General features: G+C 40.8%; 1 protein-coding gene across 2 annotated transcripts in view; it reads right to left on the reverse strand.

The window, feature by feature from the left end:
- The window catches only part of asic2 (acid-sensing (proton-gated) ion channel 2), a 386,638-nt gene that overhangs the window by 89,532 nt on the left and 271,776 nt on the right, over positions 1-25,330 (reverse strand). The gene's annotated exons all lie outside the window — the stretch shown is intronic.

Here is a 25,330-nt window from a genome sequence, read left to right on the forward strand (position 1 = left end):
TTCCTCCCTTTTTTCCACTTTACTTTGTAATATAGACTCCACTCTGAAACTATGACAGCTGCAAAAACGAGAGAAAAAATAAATCACTCTCACAGATTCGTAGCTGCAGCGCTCATTATATGGTAAAACCGGACAATGATTTATTTCATATTTGCAAGCTGCCATGGCTGTCATTGACACACACATCTTTCTTTCCCTATCACCTGGTTTAATACACAGAAAAGTCACACTCAAACAGATGCACACGGCACTGGCACAGGCTAGATTGACTGATCTTTTTTTCTTTCTTTTTTTAACAAACATCTGCTTCGATCTGCTTGAATAATAAAAGGCTAAACAGAAAACAATGTACAGCAGGGTATGAATAAATAAAATGTCAGGGAAATGGAGGGGGATAATAATGCCAGACTGAGTGAAGGGGACGGTGGGAGGAGGGACAGAAGGCGAGAGGGAAACAGCTCAGAGAGTCAGTGAGGGGAGAGATGATAATGATGAGCCCTGAGACTGGCGACTATTTTAAGACTTCCTGAAAGTGAAACGACAGCTTCAACAGACTGGAATATTATAAGTTTTACATGAGCACATGCAGAGTTCAATTCATTGGTCTGCTGCAAACTGGATGATGCCGGCAACGCCTGCATTCAGATAATTCAATTATCAAAAATCAATTAATATGCTGATTATTTTCTTGATTCATCGATTCATAGCCTATAAAATGGCAGAAAACTGTGAAAACCTCCTGAAATTTCCATTAACTCAAGGTGGTGTGTTCAAATTGCTTGTTTTCCCCAAATAACCCCAAAATATATTGAGTTTCACATTACAAAAGACATATACTGTAAAGCTATTAATCCTTTAAAAAATGGAACCAGCAATTGTTTGCGCATTTTAGCTTGAAATCTACTGATGATTAATTGATTATCAAAAAGTAGCTGATTACATTTTGTCCATTGAATAATTTAGTAAACAACTACGGTTCAGACAATGTACTCTGATCAGTATATTGGTTCTTGAAGACCATACTAAGGTCTACATTTTCAAATTTAAATTTCTGCTTTTTCACAATGGAATTTGAACTTAAATTTAGGCACTCCATGGCCAAACAGTAGGTGGACACACAAACATTATACCAATTTCTGATTTTTGAACAGAGTATCCACTCTTCTGACAAGTCTCTCCTCACCAGATTTCTGAACCCGACTGCAGAAATGGGAACAAACCCATTCAGTCACAAGAGATGCTGGGTACGATAAGGTAAGGCTTGCATTTGACCTTCCAGTTCATCCCAAAGGTGTTGGATGGGGTTGAGGCCATGGCTCTGTGCAAGACAGTCAAGTTCTTCCACAGCAAACTGGGAAAAAATATTATATTATTATACATTATATATTTATTTGTGGACCATTTTTATCTTTGTGCATAGAGGCACTTGCTTCAATGTCATTGCATGCTGCAGCAATAACATTTCCTCTTATAGGAACTACAAGCTCCACACCATTCAAAACAGTGGCGGACTCAAAGTACACAAAAATAGTCAAACCGACTAGATAGATAAGATTTGGATAGATGGGTAAATATTGTGGTACAGTATATGAATCTAAGACAGTAGGTTTGTGGCCTCACAAAGGCATGCTCTGCATATCTAAAATCTTTGGCCTCGTTTCTTCAGTAGACGTCACACTTAATGTAATGTGTTCTGACAGGAGCGTCACACCCTCTAGATCACACACTCTACACTGCTGAGAGGCACACCAAGCTCCCAATATATATAAATATAAATACACCCACATATTCCCACCAACAGCAGCAGAGCCGACAATTAGAATGTCGCAGCCCACCAGGCAGGTACAAACTGAGAATGACAAATGGACCATAAAACTCTCATCAAAAACAAAAAAAGTGGAGAGGAGATCTGTTACAGATTATTGACCGGCAGATTCAACAGAGGCTGTTGAATTTAAAGCTGCGAGCTGAGACTGAGGATTTAGCAGCAATGCAAAAATGAAGATAGGGGCTGTTTGGTCGAGATGTCTGGGTCCATGTTGGTTAAATCCAGAAATAAACACAATGTGACTTTTTGCTGTTTGCTTACTCAAATATTTCTCAAAGCAGGGAAGTGTGCCGATGACAAAGCATGCAACTGTAACTCACAGTGGGAGAAGAGATGCTTGAATGCTGTGATTTTAGATTGGGGGGCTGCCCGCTCGGTCTGCTCTTTGTCTTTTGAAAATGTTATTTTGTTGTGTGTCATGTCTCTGGCATCTCTTGTATGTATTAGCTCTTATTGGACCATGTGGCCAATTGAAAATACTTAACACCTTCCATATTTTATCATAATAACAAGAAATGTAAATCAAGGTCAAACTGGAATTTGGATTCTACCTATTTTTTGTGCAAGGAAATATAAACTATAATGATAATACAGCTTTTGTGCGTACTATTTATTGGTTTATTTTATTTATATTTGTGTCAAGCCTTGAACGTGTGGAAAGGTGTTTTGCATGTCATCAGTTGAGAGAGATGCACTGACAACTTTAATGGTAGGCTACTGACTAGGAACATCATACTGTATACAAACATTGAAACGAAAAGATTGTAGCAATGATTCTGACTTGACTTTTTGTTCATGTTTTTTGCAGACCTGTTGAATGGCAGTTCCTGCACACTCATGGACTAATTCACAAAGAATGGATTGTGACCATGAATTTCAGAGTGCAATTTGCCCTTTTTTCTTATTGCAATTATCCATGTGGCAAAGTATAAATGTTGCCAAAAACACAGTAGGCAGAAGAATGGCAGAGTAAAAAAGAAAAATGTAATTTTCAGACCACGAGCTACAGGTCCTGACCGACAGGGTACAAAAGCATTCCTCAAAACTTCAGGCAGGGAATTTAAACATTACAGAGATTTAATATCCTGGTCTGTTAGTGCTGTTTTTTTTATAAATGCCCTTCCAACACTCTGAAGACACTAAGAATTTCACTGTAACTGCGTGTGACTGTTAGAAAGTGGCCAATTTTGCGCAAAATGTACTGTATGCGTATTAGCTAATTTAAATATGTGCAAATAGCACAGGAGCACTGAGACACTATTTGCTTGGCAGCACAGCCCCCCTTTGTGGGTGCTTTGCAATTTCTTTGGTCTTATTTGTGCCGGTTTAGTACCGTAGCTGCAAAAGTGGTGCAATCCTTTTGTGAATCAACCTGTCACTGTTGTGCTGCATTATACAAAAAAGGGGGTGTTCTGTAGCTAGCATTTGCTGTCTTTTACTCATGTGTACAGGTGTGTTGATGGCAAATGATCAGACGGAGAAAACTCACAGAATAACAAAGGCAGTGCTGGAATAATAAAGGGGACTAAGCAACCGCTACCAATGTTGACCTTCTGGCTGGTAAATGCCTTTGTATCTATTGGAATTAAAGTGATATAACAAAGTAATTTTAGTGTCTGCACAAACTAAATTACTAGAACCCACATTGTCAATAGCACCAAAAAATCAAGCTCCCATTAATATACAGCAGGAGATGCTGTCAATGCAGAAACATAGATTAAATGTAAAACAATCAAAACAAATATTAAATATACTGTATTTATATGATGTATTGCAGTTCAACTTTAAAATATAGATGCTAAAGATTATATTAAAGAGGACAACAGGGCCTTTTGCAGCTGAATGTCAACATCAGTGTTGGACAAGTACAAATAGATAATATAATTTTGATGTGCGGGAGTGTAAATGAATTAAACCTATGGACAAAAAACACCAATAGGTTAACACAAACTCTACAGGTGAAAATCCATCTGATTTTAATTTCACATAAACAAAGCAACTCCCTCCCTACTTTAACAGCCAGGTGCAGAATGAAACTCGCCTGTGAAAAACTCAGCGGCAACTGCTTCTTATTTACTGGGGGGTTCTTATTTCCATCCCATAATTAAATTGTTATGCCGTGGTGTGTGTGTGTGTGTGTGTGTGTGTGTGTGTGTGTGTGTGTGTGTCTGTGTGTGTGTGTGTGCACAGCTGTAGCTGTGAGCTGCATGGGCTCAGTAAACATTTACAGCCTAGTTGAGTGCAAAGGTCTTCTCATGGCAAGCGGCATGGTTTTACACTCAAATCAACATTAAAGCAGCTGAGGAGAGGTTCTAACCTTCTTCTCTTCGGTTTTAACAGACGGCATCACATCTCTCCAACCTAGCTTCACTTCACTGGCTCCCTGTCCGTTTTTTTAATTGATTTTAAGATTTTACTGATTACTTTTAAAGCTCATCAAGGTCTAGCCCAAGACTATATCTTTAACCGTTCCAAGGTCGAGGCTCAAAACCAGAGGTGATCGTGCCTCCTCCGTCTGGGTGCCTCGGCATTGGAACAACCTGCCTGAAGAGATAAGGGTCACAGAATCAGTGACTTCTTTTAAATCACTTCTTAAAACAAACTTTTATAGACTTGCTTTTATGTGATGCGGTCTTATTATCATCTTTCTCATTGTCTGCCTGTTAACTCCATTTTGTTATTGAATCGTGATTTTTTTCTGTCCTTTATTGCTTGTCCATCTCTCTTTTTTCTCTATCACTATGTTGTACATTTCTGGGTATGTGTATTTGATTGATGTGTATATTTATGCATTAATTTTTAAGTGCTTTTGCCCTTTGTAAACTATTGTTTTTAAAGGTGTTATACAAATAAAGTTATTATTATTGTTATTATAAGTTCCGCTGGGAGTGATGCAAGTTTGTCGGTGCATCATATCTTCCTTTTAACTCCATGATGTCTATCTCAACTGCTTTGGGTGGTGTTGGTGTAGGGCAGGTCAGGCTGAGAAAGATCCTATTTGCTAATGTGTGTGTGCTATTGCCAAAAACAACAGCAGTATGTGGAAGTGGACAAGCTGAGAGGAAATATCTGAGTCACAAGGGGGTTGGTGAGTTCTGGCCTGTGGGCTAAGAAGCAGCCAGACATCCCAGTCTGGAGCCTCCGGAGACAAGTACTGTCTGTCTGTCTGGCCACGCTGCCCCTGATACACACCATTGCCTGTTTGGCTGCCGCACCAGAGGTCGGTCCCCTCAGTGGATGTCACTAACAGCTGAGGCTTAACTGCGACTGAAAACAACTCAGTAGACTTTTTGAAAGCTAATTGGCTTGGTAGGTGTTGCTTAAGTTTAAAATCCTGGAACACGATAGAGCACTGAAAAGAATAGATATGTAAACATGCATTCAAGTAGTTGCAATTAATTGTTAAGGTTTAGTGATGGAACTGACTGAAAGCTGATTTAAGGGTCCCAGGATGAACTGCAAAGATATGCGTCCCAGGGGAAATCACATTGGGAAGGTTTCTGGAATGGACTCTGCTGTTGGCTGTATACTATAACACACTAGTGCAATTTTTGGATTTAGCCAAAATTCAGCAACTGTGGGTACCAGAAGTATGAGAACTACAGTCTGCCTATGCTCACACAGCCGACAAGACATGAATTTGCAAGTCTCTCCCTCCTACTCACTCTGCTGACTTCCCTTCTTCTCTAGTTCACCGTGCAACTCATTTCTCACATCTTGCTTTTTCTTCCCTCTTCTTCCTTGTTTTCATCAGCCTCCTGAGCGTTAATTGCACTTTTGCAACCGCACAAGTTGTTTTATCAACTATGATTGAGAGACTAGTTAATTAAAAATTCATTATGATAAGGACAATAAACTTAAGCAACATTTGAGAGCTACCAGCAGCAAGTATTACATTTTTTTAAGTATTATGGATGATTTAAAAAATGCAACCAGAGAGACGAAGGGTAAGAGGGCAATTGCAACATGCTTTTCTTTTTTTTTTTTTTTTTTACTTTTCAGAGGGCTGAAAATGTATTGGTATGGCTCAGTGGCTCTGTCTTCCCAGCTGGAACAAAGCACTACATGTCCAGTAGTGATCGAGACAGAGGCCAGTGCTCTGCAGTGGCACAGTGATACAAAAAAGTCCTTTTACAACCACACTTTATACAATAACCTAAGAAGCAGCTTTATCACACTAAACAGATGATCAAAAATAAAAAGGTATTTGGTTTAAATGGGTCCATAATGCATACGATTCAAAATGACTGCTGTGTGAAGGTCTTGGGGGTTTCCCAGATAATCCGGGAAAATCCGGAAATAATAAACAAGACTGACAGCCAAAACAGAAATATCATGCCTGATTTGAAGCAGCAGAGTAAAAATAACAGCAGCATGAAAGTGATAAAAATGCTCTGAAGTTTTTAAAAATGAGCTTTAGATATATAAAGAGAAGTTCTCAGCTGCAGAGATAAAGTGGCAAACTTCTAAAGCCACTTAACGTCTTGGAGACAGAGAAATAATTCATACATTGCACCTCGAGGATCTGCACTAAAGGAAGGAGTATATGTGCCATTATTATGATCAAATCAGTCCAATGTATGACAGATGGTCTGTGATTAATAACTCAGTTGCTTATGATGTGCGATAACCTCCTTTATGAAATTAAAAAAGAACAAATTCAGTTTTATTAGCACAGCCATATTCATATGTAATTTAGCTTTGTTATTTTGTTTACAAAACCATGCTTTATTTGATTTGAAAATTATTGTGAACAGTCCCAATAGGTTTTCCTGTATCAAATAAAAGTTAATGAATATTTCCTCATTGAATTAATGTAGCTTGTTTCGTTTAATCAATGTAATTGCCCCAGACAGTCTGATCATTGCATTTTATGGATGCAAGTCATGACCGTTTTTGGGAAGGGCAGAAGCCATTGTCATGCCTTGCTTTTATGACAGCTATTGACTTACAGGGTGTGTTTACAAGAAAATCTGCCAAATAGCATGTGTGTCAAGAAGAGGTGTCATGCTCCCTTGTTCTTCGGCCCAGCATACTGTTGTTTATTAGCTTGCAAAGCCAGACATGATACACACTTCAAATTACCAGAGGGGCCCTGATCAATCTTAAAGATAGGATCACGTCGGACACATCACTGTGTGCATAACAATGACTGTTGCTGTACAGGTGCAGCCTACTGACTCAACCTTGAAGCAACTCATCAGCTTTCTGTAAACAAGCATGAAGCAATCTAGAGGGTCATGCTGCTGGCCAAAACAGAAATTGGTTGGCATATTTACTCGAGGGACCCTCAGGAGTTCACTATTTGTTTTCCTCAGTTGATTGCCCATTATGATACACAGCACATGATATTATGATGCTTTAAATAGACGGTGATTATAAAAACCAGCACAAAGCGCTAGTCAACAAATGCAGTGCTGTGTGGTAAAGGATGTATTTAATTTCGGGTGAAATTGATGCATCTTATTTATATGCTTTTAAACAAGATTTATGGTCCCTGCTGTGTTCAATCCAATCTTCACGTTTGGCTAATTAGAAGTGTGATTGGGGAATGGCAGGTGGCTGAATAAGAAGTCTGCTGCTGGGGGACTCGTCACCTCCCAGGAAGACAAACTGGGAATGGATCATGAAGGGGAAACATAATGGCTGCTATTTCCTTGGATGAATAAAACAAGTTATCTGGGCCATTCCGCTTCATACCGCTTCCTCGTGGCTGAGGAGTAGCACGGCTCTGTTGAACAGATGAGTTAAAGCTCTGCATCCGCAACAGTGGATATAAGTTACAGTAGCAATCAACATGGAGAGGGGGGGTTGTTTACTGTGATGAACATCTCAACACATGCCACAGAGTCAGTATGACTTCCATGTGTCTTGTTAATAAGGGTGGCGCGAGACAAGCAGGCGGGCCTTCACTAAAAGCTATGGAGATTGATTTCCCGGCTTGTCTCCATTGTAGGTTATAAAAAATAATAATACTCTCCAAAAATGATTATCTTCCTATGCATGTAACCACAGAGAATTAATGCTGCAGGTTCAGATAGGGAGATCATTGTGAGAACATTTAACATCTTTCTCAAGCTATTTCTCAATTTTATTAATTTGAAATTGTTTAAAATATCTGTCATCAAATGGATTACTTCGATTATTTCTATATGACCAAAGACTGAATCAGTGATGCACCTTCAGTGTCTAAGAAAACTCAAGCACACTGCCACGCCACATAGTTTGACACCTGTTCAATTGGTTGAAAAAAGATGTTTCTAAATTTCCAATTCCATTTTTTCTTTTTTAAATTTAACAACTTCTCCAAATTAATCTACTTCCTGTGGGGTCTTTTTGTATTTGTTTTATTTTGCTGTCTACATCTCCATTTGGATGGGATTAAAATTACAGAGGAAGGTGGGTCATAAAATATTTGACCTTATTCTCAGTAATTAAACTCATCATTCCGGATGGCATTTTAGCCATTAGGCAAATTAGTTAATTAAAGGAGTTCTGTATAATATAATTTATATAAAAATAAATTACGAGAAACTTATTTGACCTTCATCACCAGTGGGCTTATGATAATATTTAATATTATTTTAAATATTCGTATTATTAAATGCTATGTTTAAATATGTATAGGCACATAAAATCACGGACCAACCAAGACAGAATCACAGTGCAGTCTGATTAATGAGCAATGTCTTTCTTTATTTATTCTTTTGTCTTTGTTGCAGGAGTTGAGGAAAACTAAACTAAAACTAAACTAAGAAATTATGAGAATTGTGCAGCACTAACTCATTACAAAACAAACAGTGTATGTGGAGTGCTGTATTCTTTCACACGCGCAAAGGTTTTCTATTTCCAGTAAAGTTTGATTCAACCCAAGGGGAATTATTCACCGCAGCACTCTTCCAGCCATATCACAAAGCATACCTAATAAATGGGCTAGGTCCTGAGGCATTTATATAAATATAAAAAAAACCGAGAGAGAAAGAAATTAGCAATTCAGTTCACCAATCTCTTTGTGTAAAAGTAAATGTCTGTTTACTGTGCCCTTGAGTTTAAAACAGAAAATAGTGAAGTATTATTGAATCTTTAAAATTTCAACTAAAAAAATAATCTGATAGATAATTGATGGGCAACTGATGGTGCTAGAATTAAAGATAAAAAAAAACGTATTCTGCAGACTACTTTGTCTACAATAAAGCAGAGTGAACAGTGAAACCAAAGCTACAGTACACTAGCAACCCAATGAGACTGTAATTAAAAACCAAAATTATAATTAAGGCACAGCTATGATAGTGGTAGGAATCTTCTCATTTAACTCTGCCAGAAAGTAATTAAGCATATTTCCCAAAATGTTTAACTATTCCTTTAAGGTTAGCTTTGATCTGACAGGCTACACGCCCACCAACCCGTCCTCAACATCCTTACTTACATACTGTAGCTACATAAGGGCAAAGTACTTACTGTATTGGCGCTGAACGTTGGCACTGTACGTTAATCGTGATGTGCAAAATCACCTAAAAAGGAGGTAATTCTTAGGGATAGTGGGCTGCTAAAAAGATCGACGGCGTAAATGAATGTAAAAACTCATCACCAGCCACCCACCGACCCACACACACACACACACACACACACACACACACAATATATATATATATATATATATATATATATATATATATATATATATATATATATATATATATATATATATATATATATTGGAGTACTTCTGCGGTACAGATAATTCTATCGGCAGTCTTGTATACAAGGTTAGTCGCAAGTATTAAGAGGCACATATACAGGATTTCAATTGGCATTGGCAAAACTTATATTCCATTTTCAAACATGCTGGAAACCGACCAAGAACATCTTTCTGATTCATAACATCGCTAACACACCCCTAACACACACACACACACACACACACACACACCTCTGTAATTCCCTCATTCGCATTGGATCAGCTCAGCTATATTCGACCAGTTTCTCTTTGCTCACTCTGATGTGGCCCTGAGAGGCTTGAATGAGGACAGCAGTGGCTTAACACATCAATATTGTCCGGTCTTAAAACTCCACAGGCCTGCTGGAAGGTCGAAGAGATGCCCTGGCCCAAAGCACCACAGGCATGATAGGAAGGCTGGGGGGGGGATACTGTGATGTTTGGACACGACTGACAAAATACCACCTGTCATACATTCACGCTCAGGCATACTCTGACCATTTGTGATGCTAACTGCAGCTGACAGACAAGGGGAAAGAGACAGAGGTGGCATACAAGAAACATCTCAACACAGAAATAAACAGGGCAAAGGTGTGAGTGGGAACAGAAATCAAAGTACATGCTGCTACCTGCCGGGCTATGAGGAAATGTTTCCTATTGAAGAAAATAACGGGTTTTATTTTCCTGAAAGAAGCAACTTTCAGAGAGAGATGATAGATGGCACCTTCAATTACAGCGCCTGTTTTGATCAAGTCATAAGGATGGGATTGGAAGCGACTAATTCTTGCCACAGCTTTTGGGCAACCCCTTTAATTGTTTTTAATTGTCATTGAATATATCTTTTATCTGCTTCATTACAGACTGAAAGTAAGTGTCATTTACTCTGCTAATAATCAGGCAGAAAATAACTTTCAACACTGCCTGAGTACAATAAAACACTGAAATCTAATTTGTCAGCAGCTGATGAATACACAAAGCAGAACTAGATTAGTGCTTTGTTGTTGCCAGGCACAATACACAAGTAGACATTAAATTCCAGCTGAGAAAAAAAAAATGTAATCATCATGCATACTTGTGATTCCTACTTAGCATTTTTTTTATCTTGCCTTTTGGGAGGAATTTCCATTTCCATTTTAAATTAATTACTTCACTACAAAAGCTTGCTGTCAAAGTCATCAACAGCTATCTAATCTTGTAATAATGAAAAGTGGAGATATTTCGATAATCAGTTTTGAATTCTTGAGTCCAAAATAACATATTAAAAGTCTTCTTATAAAATTTGCACAAAAAGACCAAAACTTGAACTGTTCTCAAAGTGTGAAACAAGTGAGACAAAAGACAGAGCTTTGACTCATGTACCATTATTAAAACATTGTATGCATAGTCTTTTGTTAAATTATCTTAGTCAGATAGTATCAGCTCTCGCTGCACAAGTGTAATCAGTGTAAAATGCAATCATGAACTCAGCAAATGATGGAATGTCAAAGCCGCTTTTAGCTGTCGTCTGCTAAAGGAGCTGTGAAATAAAACCAATGTGTGATCATTCTGTGTTTTATTATCTCTGGTTTACATTTATGCAAGCGACCCTTTTAATCCTTTCACTAGGGAAATTTCTTTCAAAGACAGAGCAAGAAAAATGTGAAGGGAAGGGGTGACCTGGAATATACTACACCATCTCTACATTGCATAGAGTTAAAGGGTAACTACTGTTTTTTTCAACCCTATTTTCCTATGTTTTTGTGTCTAAGTGACTGATGGGAACAACAATCTTTGACAATGGTCCAGTATTAAGCAAGAACCTCCTTAGAAATCCTTTCCATAATGTTGTCAGACACTTAGGCCGGTTACACACTGGACGCGTCACGCGAGCGTGTCAGCCGCGTGGCGTGTCCGTTTATATTTCGGCTCCCATGTTAACTGGTTAGAGCTTACACACTGCCTGCGTGAGACGCGTGCCTGCTAGAAATAGAACCAATGCCTATTTTTCACGCGAGACGCGAGCGTGTTGGAAGCGTTTCCAGGCAAAATAGGAAAATAGGATCCAGGTTAAAAAAAAACGGTAGTTACCCTTTAAAAATTATCGATGTCTTAACATTTACCATTGTAAGACATTAACCTGCTCCCACAATGTTTCAAGTCAAACATACCAACAGGAGATGATAACCTATCACTCCTTGGCAACTGGCAGAAGGGTGACGTGCAGCAGAATATTTTTAGTGTATAAGCTGTGGAGCAAATGGCCGCTCTCAGAGGGAGACCATTCATTCATGAACAATCTGAACCACCATGGGCAGGTGCATTACTCACCACGACATTGTTTTTCCACTGGCAGCATCACAGAGAACAGCAAAGTGGAGTAGACAACACATAAATCCAGTGAGGTTTTCATGCTGCCTACGAGCGATGGTAACATGGCAGTGGGAGATTTTCATTTTGCATGCTTGACTTTGAAAAGGTGAATCTTTCCTCTGGTCATCAAAGATTACGCAGAAACTTTTGATATGGCCGGGTTAAGCCAGTAGAGGCTTTTAGTCAGTCCTCCCTGCCTGACTTCTACTCCGGGGCATTCTACTCTTTTTGTCATTTTGGTTAAAGCGTTTAAAAAGCTGTCATCATCATCATCAGTAAGGATGGCTCCAGCATGTCCTCTCCCTGTCCTCTGTCCAAGACAGTCCCCTAGGGGCCAGAAGCACCTGTCCTTCAGAAGAAGCACAAGACTTCTGCTTAAAACTGCTGTCAGAACTACCGTTCTGTCTGCAAATCACAACGCCTCGGGGGAAGTGGAGAGGTGACGAGTACGAAGGATTAAAATGCTGAGTGAAGGTGCACGCTGTCCTTATGCTGCAGGATCCAAGGCATGCTAGTGGTTACTAATAACTCCAACAAGGTTTACATTGGCCTTGAAAAATAGTCCAAACTGGGATAACGTTTTTAGTAAAGGGAAGCTTTAGAAATGGCAGGTAAGCATTCCTGATATTTTGTGCTAATAACCAACTTACAACATACACCGAAGCAAACACAGTATGCTATAAGAAATACTTTACACACAGTACAGTGATTATTTGTTATCTGTATCACACAGTATGGTTTAGTTTCCTGACTGGTTCTTTGTTCAGCTGGGCTTAATCATGTCTCCGTGTATGTTTTACAGACTCTCTGGAAATATAACCTGACTTCTACACAGCTAGCTGACAGTGGGTGAATAACTTTTTTCAAATTGTGGGTTGTCATGATGATGCGGATGTGTTACCAGTTACTAATCTGGTTAAACATTTCACTCGGTAGCCACAGTGTGCTTTGCTTCTGCTGCTGATGAAGATTTAATGCTTTTCAAAGTCAGCAGAATGGCATCTGTTGAGGACAGTAGTGATATGAGCACTGCATTCACTGCTCTGGCAGTGGATAAAATTCAAGTGAAGAGTACATTACTTTGAGTGCTGCCACATATGGATCATATACCATGCAGGAGAGAATGATTACAGTCCGATAACACATACCTTAGCATGAATGTGAACACCACCCTGCCTCTGCCTGCAATCTATTCTATGTGTGGATGCATCTACAGTTTTAACATGTATTTGTGCACTATATGTGCTCCTGCATTAGCCTATATAATCAGCCTGCAGGAATGTATTTATAACTAATGGTAGGCCTCACTATATCATGTGCGAGAGAGTGAGAACTGCACTTTCATCTTGCCAAGTCTGACACCAATCTCTGCCAGTCTAGCAGACCTTCCCTGCCTTTTTTCTGTGCATACTGTATCTACTTTTACCTGCTTGTTTTATTTATTTTTCTCGCACACTGTAGCCTTCTTTGTTTACACAGTCTGCATAAATCTTTCTCTGGAAGATGTGGGGTTAGGTGGATTGCAGAATGCAGGTTTAATTTATTTGGCATGTGTTACTTTTACCTTGTATAATGGCAGGATGCAAAGGAAAACTTTAGATTTTAAAATATGTTTTTTTCATTGAAATAGTTGAGGTTGTCTCAATTTTTGTTTCTTATTTGCAGACTCCCACACATGTCATGACCCACACAAATACTGCATGAAGCAGCAGGGAATGTGCTCATAGGAGTCCATATTTTTATTTGCTGTTAAAAAATAGACCATAAGAGTTTGAGTTATTAACCAGTGACACCTGTGCCCACGATGCCCGCAGGACGTGGACTGATGAGCTGCAAATGAGCATTGGGGCCAATATGCCACTGTGCTTTGTCGTTCCTCCGATTCACATCTCCGATTCATCTTGGAAAGGCTCTTTTGTGTCCCCGATCTCACTTGTTAGATTCAAAAGCTTTGCATGGACACTGTAAGGAAAACTGCATTTTTGTGAAAAAGAGTCTCGTTTACTGAGGAGGGAAGTGTTGGAGCACATTTATTGTGATGCAATGCTAGTGTGGGTTTTCTCAGAAAGGCTTTGATTTGATTTGATTTGAACAATCAACAATGTTGCAAAAGAAAACCCCAAAAAATAAAACCATAAAATTAAAACACAAACAATCAGAATTTATTTATTTATAAAATAATTAGATTATTCCCGTTACTTCTCACACAGGAAAAGACGGGTAGAATGAGACCCTTCTCGACTTGTCTCAATTCAACCGGTGCATTATGATACGCCCATTCCACATGCTGATGATCAGACACGTGTTGGAATGTGTGCGCCACAATGAATGGTTCAATTCTGTGGATCCGAGAGACGCTTATTTTCCACGTTCTCCAAATGCATGGAGACAATGTATATATATAATGTATAATACAGCCGTTACACAGAAAAGAGATCAAAGTCCTTTTTATTTGAACGATTTAATCATTATGGCTCCTTGTCAGGAGAGGGTTGTGCACACAGTGCAGCACCTACAAACTGGCAGAAGAGCTCGCTGGTCCCCTCACAGACAATAGTTTATCTGGGCGTGGACATAGACTCAACCACTATGAGAGCCACTGTCAGCGCCAAGGCTGGACGCACTAAGCTCTCTGCTGTCACACCTCACACGACAGTGTCGGCACTGTCTGTGATGCGTCTCCTAGGCATGATGTCTGCAAGTCACGTGGTGGTTCCTCTGAGTCTCTACATGAGAAAGATTCAGAGATGGTCCGGTCGAATGCACCTAGACCCGATACGGCACAAGTGGCGAATGCTGATCATCCCTCCTTCTCTACAGCTGGACCTGGCATATTGGGGAAAACTCCGGACCCGGTGTACACAGACACGTCTCTCACCGGCTGGGGAGGCGTGTGTAAATCGCAGGTGGTAGGGGGGAAATGGTCAGTTTCCCCTCTTCCCCAAATAAACTGCCTGGAGCTGTCCACGGTGCTAAAAGTGTTGCAACATTTCGCCCAAGTGGTGGCAGGGAGGCATGTAATCGTCAGAACGGACAACATGACTGCGGAGGCATACATGAACTGTCAGGGTGGCGTGCGCTCGGCTCGGCTGTTGGAGATAGCCAGGAGCCTTCAAGTGGGCACACAGATGCCTACTGTCACTCAGACGGGGGTTCCTTCTCACAGCGAATGGAAATTGAATCCACTCTTGTGAAGATGCTATGGAGCAGATTCGGGAGAGCAAAGGTGGATCTGTTCACACTGTGGTTTTTCTATGAACACACAGGACAACCCACATCTCGGGGTCAACGCCTTTTTCTCACCGACCATGGCCCAGGGCTCTCCTATATGCTTTTACCCCGGTCCCTGTGATTCCTCTCCTCCTGGCACGCATCCAGGAGGACGGCCTATTGGTCATTATGGTGGCACCAGAACACATGAGCGCATCCTGGTTCCCGAACCTGGTTCAACTACTGGCGGGGTCCCCATGGCAACTGCCGTGGCAAGGTGACACACTGTCGCAGCTGAACGGTGCAATATCCCACCCCTCTGGTGATAAGCCATTGGCTATGGGCCTGGCCGCTGAGCGAGAGCGCTTGGAGAGGCTAGGCTTGCCCCCTGCCGTTGTGCGCACTATCTAGGGCGTGAGAGCCCCCTCCAATACGGCGTATTACTACGTTGGGTCCTCTGCCCCTAGTGTTAACTACCTCCACAAGATGGCATCATGACTTTGCGTAAACATACACACCATTTTCCTAAAGCCAAATGGCATGTTATCTGTACGCATTTCCAGCTATCCACGTGTATGTCTACGCTGTATACAGCAGATGTAAACATACCCACCACGTGTTGTCGCCACGTTGTGTGTTATCGCGAGAACGTGACGTACTATCGCGAGAACGTGACGTACTATCGTGAGAACAATGTCAAAAAAAAAAGTACACAGGGAAAGGCTTTAGTAACACAAAAAAGCGACAAAAACACAGAAAATAATGACAAAAACACACTTAGGAAAACAATAAACAGTTGGATTTAGGAAAGAAACATTGGGGAAGGCTTAAAAAAAATAACAAAAGAAATTGTTTTGGGAAAATTTACCCATCCGCCACCCCAACCAACCCCCCTTACACGGACCTATGTCCCTTTATACTATTTGCTACGTCAAAAATTAACTCGTAATGTAGGTCAATGGCGGGCGAATTGCGTTGATAAACACGCTAAAAAGCGATTATGTGTCTTGATAACACATCAAAATGTCATATGAATTGGCGTGTCATACATACGCCACTTCATGAGATCAGTCTGACCTCCAAACATTGGTGGATAATGATTTGGCTCCGTCTACAGTTAAAGCCTACATAGCAGCCATTTTGTCCTGCCAAGAGGGCTATGGAGAGGTCAGTTTTTGCGCACCCCCTGGTAAAACGTTTTTGGAGGGGGTCAGACGACAGAAACCTGCTGGAGTTTTTCCCTCTGCCTCATAACAACGACGCTGAGGAGGCGTCTCACAAATTTGCTCGGTGCGCACGTTACGGCAGTATGTTTTACGCACGACAGACATCAGGCGAACACAGTGGCTGTTCGTTCACTACAGAGAATGCTCACAGGGTGCGGCTCTTTCGAAGCAGTGTCTGTCTCATTGACTGTGTGAAGTTATCACCCAAGTCTATAGCGCGGAGGGACTGGACTCCCCCCCACCCCGGACATTCGGGTGCACTCCACGAGAGCACTGTCAGCATCCGCGGCATGACGGTGGCCGACGTTTGTGCAGCGTCTTCCTGGGCATCCCCGTGCCCATTCATCCATTTTTATCTGCATGGTGCGTCTGAGTCCCCCATGACTCATGCAGTTTTACCCGCACTTGACGGCAGATAATGCGCTGTCAGGTTTGGTTTCACTGCTGTCTCCATCCTCCTGCAACTGAGTGGCTTTGAGGAATACAGGTTTTTTTGCAATTTTTTGTCACTATAAAACATTTTCACAATCCACATGACATGGGCCGCACGATCAGTAGTAGGCCTACTCGTGATGATGACAGTGTTTTCTCATCAAAATAATGTATGTTTTGATTCATTAAACCTTGTTCAGTGTGAATAGGAAGACAAATTAGTCTATGTTCTGTTGGTGGACCTTGTGTCGCAGGTGGCATTGACTACATCAGCTTCGCCCTTAACCCAATAGCAATAGCTCTTAGAGCGCGAAGCTTATACAAAATAGAACGATAGTTACGCATTGTAACTCCAGATTCTATGAGTATAGGCACAGCCCTCTAAGATTCAGGCCACCTGCTTCACCAACATTGGCTGAAAAAAAATGCTGATGTTGGGAGCAGATCTCTGGTCATGCCACTGTAATATACAGTATCTGCGGATGTAAGAGGCCCGTGCGGGGCACAGGGTGCGAAAGAAATCTTCACGACTGCGCATGCGCGAAGGGATAGACCCAATAGCATACAGCTCTTAGAGGGTTGTGCCTATACTCATAGAATCTGGAGTTACAATACGTAACTATCGTTTTAAAACAAAAAGAAGGGACGACTTGGATTTATTGGTAAAAAAAACAGAGGTAAAGATGCCTAACATTTTTCTGGCTTCCTTTGCTAAGAACCAACACATATTTTTATGTCTGTAGCTTAATTTTAGGCATTGTTTTTTCTTTCTCTGCTCTTTTGCATATCCATATACCAAAACTGACTAAGCCCAAATAATAATAATAATAATAATAATAATAATAATAAAACAACAGTTTACTGCAAACAATATCATTTAAAGACAGAGAACAATATTAATATATATATTAATATTGTTCATATATATATATATATATATATATATATATATATATATATATTGAGAATATCTACTGAATATTAAATCTGACACCCACTGTAGATATACGTATTCAATGGAAAATGATTTACATGTTTCTATGTTTATATATACATCAGCATACGGTTGAGAAGGCAAAGCTGTATTAAAGTGTGTGCTGTCAAGTAGACAGGGTGAATTGCTGTGAATTGCTCCTTGTGTTTCCATTATTCATGAAGGTATTCACATCTGAAGGAGAGGCACAAACAACAACGAGACATTCAGTGTGTTTAATTATTGATGGAAGCTCAAGATCTCAGAGAGGTTTCTCTCTTTGATTTTGTTCAGGTTAAATCTGGCAAGCCGCTGTGTTCTTTTCCTGATTGTTTACCTTTTCTCCTTTTGACTTACAAAACCATCTCCACCTCCTCTCCTCCCAGCTTAGGGAAGTGGGATCTACAGCAAAAAGCCAAAAGCTGCTCACCCCTGATCAACTTGACTGAAGCAGCTGGGGATTAAGTGCTTGCTGAAAGGCACAAAGGCAGCAGTAATTGAAAGGGGATAGTGGGTGATGGCTGCAATCTTGCTTCTCTTACCTTGAGACTCCTTGCTGATATGAAGTTGGAAAAGAAAACTAGTGGTGCGTAAAGGAACCACTATCTGTTTTCGACAGATAGCACCAGAAACCATAAAGATTCTGCCAGCAGGCACATTTCCTGAGTGAAATAGTGGCAGCATTACATGCAAGAAATCTGATAAAAGCAAGAATAATATGAGATGAAATGGCTGTTTCGTTTTGTTGCACATAGCTGATGTGGTTGACACCTACACCATTATGATCCACAAGTCTTTGATCAAATCAGATGCTTTTGTAATGGATGACAATAATGCATATTAGGTTAGGCAATTTTGATGAGGAGGAGGCAGGTAGGGTAGATTCGAACATCATGGTTAAGATCCATAACATGGCTGAATCTGCAATTTTTGCACAGAGCCTGGGAACATGTGCCTTCTGATGCGGAGCTGCAGGTTGACCTGGACATCCTCAGAGCTGGGCTTATCCCTGCGGACTTTAACCTATACACAGCACACAAGGAAAAGGCTGGAGCCATGCAGAGTAAAATGGCCATATGGCCATGTGAGCTCAAATAACCGCAGGGAACTGCAATGCCCTGTTAATCTAATATACAGTGTGAAAACAAAAGTCTGGAAAGTGTTAGGGGTGTGTTAGGGATGTTATGAATCAGAAAGATGTTCTTGGCCTGTTTCTAGCATGTTAGATAATGGAATATAAATGTTGCCAATGCCAAATGAAATCCTGTATACGTGCCTCTTAATACTTTTGTAACTAAGCTTGTATACAAGACTGCCGATATCGTACAATTATCTGTACTGCAGAAGTTCTCCAATTGTATAATGTGTGTTTGTGTATGGGTGTGTGTGTGTGTGTGTGTGTGTGTGTGTGTGTGTGTGTGTGTGTGTGTGTGTGTGCACAAGTCGCGGGGAGAAAGGAGCAGCAGCCCTGCCCGCTGCAGAGAGCTGACAGGATTGAAACAGCAGCAGTTTCAGCGACTTTAGGGACTGTTCGTTATTTATTTCAGGGGCCACCGGAGGAGTTTTGAGACCTTTAGTTGTAATAGACATGACCCTCCGCTCGCCAGTAATAATTTTTCTATGACGCTCCACAACAATTTGGAAAAAAGGTACAACCCTCCCCCAACAACTTATCAGTACCTTCTGTACTGGTTTGCACTTGGCAAAGATATACAGATTACCCTTGTTTTTTACATCAATGACATATGTGACTAAACCTCTGCATTCTCATCTGACGCATCCCACTCCTACTCTTATGGTGTGGTGGCCATTTCAGTAGATTTACTCACTAACGTTAAGCGGAAACACAATAAGCATGGAAACTAAATGCACAATGCAGATCCAGGGTACAAGCGGCTGAAATGGGTTTCCTCAGGAGGGTGGCTGGCGTCTCCCTTAGAGATAGGGTGAGAAGCTCAGTCATCCGTGAGGAGCTCGGAGTAGAGCCGCTGCTCCTTTGCGTCGAAAGGAGCCAGTTGAGGTGGTTCGGGCATCTGGTAAGGATGCCCCCTGGGCGCCTCCCTAGGGAGGTGTTCCAGGCACGTCCAGCTGGGAGGAGGCCTCGGGGAAGACCCAGGACTAGGTGGAGGGATTATATCTCCAACCTGGCCTGGGAACGCCTCGGGATCCCCCAGTCGGAGCTGGTTAATGTTGCTCGGGAAAGGGAAGTTTGGGGTCCCCTGCTGGAGCTGCTCCCCCCGCGACCCGACACCGGATAAGCGGACGAAGATGGATGGATGGATGGATGGACTAAATGCACACTTCCTGCATTACTTCAAATACTAAGTTACTCCTCTAGTAAACTAGTATTCACATGAAATAAAACAATAAAACATTGAGACCATTCAGCAAGGCACTCTGGGTAACATTCAACACACAAACTGGTTGCTATGGACTCGTCACTAGGCTTCCTCCACTTTGCCGTTTTAAACAAAGTGGAATAAACGTAAGTCCAAATCTACACAAAACTCGCAATCAATTAGTAAGCTGACATCAAATGTGGCATTTAGGAATCCTTTATTGCAACCTTGGCACGGTAAGATGTCCAGACTAGCAACATTCATTTTCGTTTTTTATGTCCTGCTGCTTGCATCGTCGGCCAGGAAATATATTTTTTACTAAAGCAGTATTTGAAATCAGATGTATTACCTACCACCATTTAGTTGTTTTGTGTTATTTAGCTAAGATATTTATAAAATATCTGGTCATACCAGACGTTTTATTATTCCACTCATTTTTTAAATAATGCAATTACCCGTTTCAGCCACCAGGGGGGCAGTGCTCCCCCTGCCTCCCAGCAAACTCATGGGTCAGACCCATCTGGTAGTGAAGGAGGGCCGAGTTGAGCTACATGGAAAAATATGCACCAAATAAGCCACTTTGAAATGTTGCTGTTTCTATGAATACAAAAGTTGGGTAACCCCCCCGCCCTCTGGACAAAAAAAATGTTGGATGACCCTCCCCTCAGCAAAGAATAAAAAGACATGACCCTCCCCTATTTTCCTCCGGTTGTCCATTCCATAAATACCGAACGGTCCCTTAGAGTGAAGAAATGTTACATTGCGTACATTGATGTTAAAATGTATATAGGTTGGCAGGACGGTCTGAAATGTTTTGCACGGCCTTTCGCTGTACGTTTTGGTGAGTGAATGTTACTAAAAGGTCCAGAGAGTGAATATAGATTAGAATCGTGGGTGTAGTGGTATGCAAATCTTCAGTACATGTGTTTGTGATCGGAGGAGGTGCGAGGAAAAAAACTATGAATGTTGAGACTTCAGGTCAGGCCAACTGTACATACATGCTTCTCAAATACACTGTCTCAGTCATCTGGTTTCACTTATGTCTTTCAAAAAACACACAAATATCTTTTTTCTCCACAACATTACACACATAGAGAGCATGTGAAGCTCACCTGCATAACATATGCATGTCCCATAGGGTGCACTGAAGATTAGATACAGCTTCAGCTAATTATATTCATAGAAGAGATCCATTAGCTTTCCATTTCAAACACTAACCTTTTACAAGTCCTGTGGTTTGTGTGTTGACGTGACCTTATGAATACTAACCGTGTATAATCTTTTAATTTGCATTCAAGTCCAGCACCTTGGCTATTCATTTCAAGACATATTACTGTTATGGTATGTAATACAAGCTGGAAGCAGGAGCTCATGAAACCACCCTAGCCATTTGTTCTGAAGTGGGAAATTGGATTTGGTGCGGAGCACTGTAAGCACAGGACCACCTGTGTTAATAAGATTGTTGTGGTTGGAGCTGCAGCTTCCACCTGATTCCCACTCTTGTTTATTCTAAGCCAGATCAATAGCTTATAGTATTGATTTACGGAATCCTACTGAACAGGTCAATGGCAAACCAGAGCAGGGAGACCTGCATTATTACCTGGATGTGCTTCAAACCCAATCAGCAAGCCCTTCCGGCTCGGCAGTGATTGACCAGGCTTTGTGAACGGCTTTATGGAACTCTGTGTAAATAATCCTCTGTCAGGATCCTCATTGCATTTCATGTGGAACGTAAGAGGGTGAGAGTCAACTGGTTTTTCAGTTCTTCCAAAGTGCTGACAATAAAACTGCAAGTAATTAGAGCTGTAGAATAATAATAGAAGGTGTAGCGTAAAATAAGTCAATGAGATGTGTATGTCTGCTGGGAAATGCAGGGAAAAAAAATTAATGATGCACTCGCGTTTTCCTTTTTTAGTTTTGAAACATTCTATAAACACGTTTCATAGAGCAGACAGTGACAATGATTAACCAATGAACCTTTAATAATAATAATAATAATTTATACTTTATTTACTGCAACGCTACCCCATCATAAAGCAGGGCTTTCTGTCAAAAGACCATCAATCTTTAGGTAATGAGAGAGAAATTTGACTCAAGAGTGCAGTTAAAGCCACCATCCCTACCCCTGATAACGCACAGTATCAATAGAATGCTATTAAATGTATCATGCACAGAACTGAGCAGGATATTGCAAAAACACAAGGAATATGAGTAATTCAAAGAGAAAATAATTAAGAAATAATAATGATGGAAATTAAGCTGAACCGAAGCAATTGCTTAAGGGTTGCAAGTAAATATAACAGAATAATTTGTGATTGTGTAAATTTAACACTAGAGCAAATAATTTGACTCTTAATCTGCACCCTTTCCTGTGAGCAACATGAGTTTACTTTACATTTATTAAACTTTATAAGATGAATGTCAAACTATTAATAAAGACCTGCCTGCACAGAAGAATTTAGTTAAACATGCATTAGTCTCGCTTTGCCAGACCATCCCGCAGAGGAGGGTTTGGCTAGTACACGGCTTTCGGGAAGGGAGAAAAACGTGCTCTGGTTTATTGGCATTTCTTTAACACAATCGCAATCGTCATAGGTGGCGCTAAGCTAAGCACGGAGCAGCTGTAAAATAGTAGGGCGAGAGAAAACTCAGATTGGACAGATAGTCTAGCTAGCTGTCTCAATTTACCATGCAGAGATCTGAGGAGCAGTTAACTTTGTCTCAATCATAAATCCACAGGAGTTTAAAATTCCAACACAAAGAAAGTGGAAGGAAACGGACATCGGCGAAAATAAATTTTCTGCGGCACTGGAGCAATCCCTGAAGTGTAATGTCAAGGATATAGACTAAACCTGCATGAACTGAACTTGAAAAGCAACATTGGTGTTCATGTAGAGTCATGTTTCTGTCCAATATACATTCTCCTGTTCACTCTGTTCACTAAATCTTAAAGCTTCAAGGTTGGTGAGAGTGAACCAGAACAGTAAAGTTGTGGACCATAAAACCAAAACAATGAGCAGACACTAAAAGCTTGTGGAGCAGCGGGGAACTGTAGAGTTGAGTGATAATTCTCTGTGGGTTCAATACAGGCCCTTTGACATTTGATCCATTGTTTATATAAAAATTGTTATAGCAGCTTCACTAAAAAGCCCCAACATTAATAACACTAAATCTGACACGCAGTATTGTCCACAACAATTCACAATTCAAAAATACACATGAGCAAACCTGCTCAGGCCAAACACTTTAAGTGCAGCATTACTTTGACGCTGCAGTTATTAGATTTCTCTGGAGATAAGAGTTGATACATTACAGTGGCCAGGCAAAGAGGTTCACCTTTTTTCAAACCCTACCTCATATGTGATTAGGTGTTGCTCTCCAACTCTGTGCACTGTTTAATTTGTCATTGCAGGCCACGTTATCTAGTCCTCAATGGAGCTGTGAGAGAGGGAGATGTGTATCCGGCCCATGGCGAGAGGCTTAGCTAGCAACGGTTTGATAAGGTATCACTTACATTTTATTGTGGATGATTGGAAGGCTTGGCCTTTGGCTCTAACTCCAGCTCGGTTATCCCCTGCTGTTAGATTAGGACACGCTGTGGGGTGGCTGACAGTATATCAGTATTGGACATGTGGAAGCAGAATAGACCGACCAATAGACAGCATGAAGCTAATAGATTTATTGATTAGATAGCCTTCGACTATGGTTCCCATTCACTGTGATAAAGTAGATTCAGCACATGGAATCCTACTGCTGCTGCAAGATGGTTGCCAGAATTATCAGACACATTTGTATTCCCAACCTGATGCCTTTTTTCTTTTTCTTTTTTTAAATATCATCTCTCACTCCCAACCACTAACTGTACATGTCTCCTCCCCCCACACCACCCACTACTCAGCAGCTCAAATAATCCGCTGTACTCTTAATATATTAGAGATATTTCTCACTGATACTCCAAGACAATCATGCATGCAGGTTTACGGATTTTGTACACATACAAAGCAAGTATTTTCGTGTTTATTTACTCACAATTCTATGTGCGTGGGTTCCCTATCCCCTGTTTAATCTGGGTGTTGCATTCTCTCTGGTCTTAGAGTGGCAGTGCTCTAAATGCAGTGATAATGAATAGGCCTTGGGGAGTCTTTGCTGACTTGCAGCAGCAGGCTAACAAGATTAGCAAAACCACGAGGGCCTGTTAACGGTATGAGGCCCCCTATGAGGTAGAGCAAGATGAGGGGGCAGGCAAGAATGGGGCATCTATGTGGCTCTGCTCTGCTAAGTAAAGCTGACAATATCCAACACACTGTACATGAAACTACCAAAATATTACTACTACAGAAAAACACTTTAAATTGTATATTTTTATACATATCCTTACTGGTCTCATTGAGTTTGGGATCATAATAATGGAGACTGCACAGTGTCATTTTGTTTGTATCAGGGCTGCCGCAGCTATCTTGTTCTTTGTGGTCTCACCCCCTTTGGATTTACTCATATTTAAGAGTGAGTGTACAGATTGGTTGTCTAACATGTGCACAGTAGCTGTTCTGAAAGGACAATTTTCCCTCCATCAGCAGCAGCTTGGTCCATTCTGACACAATTTTCAGACACATTCAATGTCAGAAAATCATTCAGCTTGAGCGAACTGCCACTACACTCAAATCCACATGAACGGCTCACATGTTCAATTCATTTCACATCACAAGCTCCACAATGGTAGAGCTCATTGCAATAGTGAATTCACACTCCGAGAATGCATTACCTTGACATAAAATGTGACCTGTGAACATTGAGGTAATAAAGCAGGCACATCAACAAACATTTACAACCTTTCCAATGCTGCACTTATATCGAAATTCAACAAAGAAGGAAAATGTCTCCCTGCACTAAAATGATTGTGGTTGTTTCAAAACATTGTTAATAAATACTGGCTTAAGGGCAATGTTCTGATTAAGCACTTCATTTGTATGGCAGTGGGCTGATGCACCATGTCCTGTTTTTGACAGAGGGTATAAAACCGACCGAACATAGAGGACAAAAAGAGCAGCACCACCCACCAGAGCTGGAAAACCTAATAAAATTACCAGTTTGATCAAATCATGTACGCACAAATACACCATGAGACTGTAAAAGACTAATAACAAAAAAACCTGAAGATGTGATTTTATATACTGTATTTTAGTGAAAAGAAGGGAGCACTTTTATGCTGGTTGAGTACCTACTGTAATCATGCAGCCCTATTATGGAAATCATGAG

This window comes from Perca flavescens, chromosome 15 (assembly GCF_004354835.1).
Source record: "Perca flavescens isolate YP-PL-M2 chromosome 15, PFLA_1.0, whole genome shotgun sequence".
NCBI lineage: Eukaryota > Metazoa > Chordata > Actinopteri > Perciformes > Percidae > Perca > Perca flavescens.